Genomic DNA, 1,435 nt, shown 5'->3' with positions numbered 1-1,435 from the left:
CTGATCCTATAGCCGAGAGAGGCGTTCCTCCTCTCAAATTACCACCATCAGCCTGAGCTCATACACGGTCTAGCTATCGACCATAAAGAAGCGCTTCTCGGGAGGCAACCCGAGGTCTTTGTATAGTTTTAGGAGTTTTGGACTTTTGGACCCTTTTAGTTGCATTAGACATGAGGTTTTTGGATTTAGGGAGCCTACATGGTGTTTTCCCCGGTGTGTAGATGTCTAGATCACGAGTTACACGTCATTCGGCGAAAATTGGGAACGAAGGTGAAGTTTCACAGACACCGGATCCGGACCGATTCCACCTGGAATCGGACCGGATCCACTTCAGACACGGGCCAGGTATGTTCATCTGGATCCGGACTGGATCCACCTGGAATCGGACCGGATCCAAATTCGCGATTCTACTTAAGAGGGTCGAACTCAGCTCTCCCTCACTTAGGTTTTCTCTCTCGATTTGGCCCTCCCACTCTCACCTCTTACTCGATCCGATTCCACATCTACGACACCCAGGTATGCCTCCCTACCTATTTCATGGCTCAAACATTGTTTTATTATGAGTAATTTTCGGATTTGGGTTGCTAGGGTTCATAAGAGGTTTCGGGAGATTTGATTGTGGAGATGATTTCGTGGTTTTGGATAGGTATTATGGGTCGATTATGATGAGAATAGATTAGATTCACATTTCCCATACATTTGGATGCTCGATTTTTGTCAGATTTTGCAGATTTTTTCGGAGATTTTCGATATGAGTTCGCTGCGATTGGATCCGGACCGGATCGAGACTCAGTTCAGGTGGAGAAGACGAACCTGGATCCGGACCGATTCCACCTGGAAACGGACCGGATCCAGCCTCTGAGCTCTTTGCACGCTTTTGCGCGTTTTCACCGCGGTTTCGACCGCGCTCACTCTACTAGTCTTTGAGTTTCAGATGGCCACCAGGAAGACCAGGAACCGCCACAACCCGGACTACAATGACCATATACCGCTTCTGGAAGAATTTGAGACGGGCCAGAACACGATCACCGAGCTCAGCCCGTACACTCCCAGCGCACCGGATCCGGACAACACACCGCGATTCCTCTTACCATTACCAGAGATGCAGGAGCCCGCTGGCGCCTTTTATCAAGTCATCCAGAACACGAAGTTTGCGAGCACGGAGATAAGTCGGCTGGGGCTTTATGACTCAGTGCGCGAGCTATGCGCTGGGATTCATTGGGAAAGCCTGTTACACATGCGAGAGGACACATACCGCCAGCTGACCGCAGAGTTTCTTGGCTCACTTCGCCTATTCATACCCCCGACTGGCGAGGCACATCGAGGCTACATGGCTTTTTGGATAGCAGGCCAGCAGTACCGCCTCACGATGGCACAGTTCGCCGACATCCTGGGCGTTCCTCACGGAGCTACAGCAGCCTTGCCCTCCATACAC

Source organism: Tarenaya hassleriana, unplaced genomic scaffold (genome assembly GCF_000463585.1).
Source record: "Tarenaya hassleriana unplaced genomic scaffold, ASM46358v1 Cleome81, whole genome shotgun sequence".
NCBI lineage: Eukaryota > Viridiplantae > Streptophyta > Magnoliopsida > Brassicales > Cleomaceae > Tarenaya > Tarenaya hassleriana.
This window is presented reverse-complemented; position numbering follows the sequence as displayed.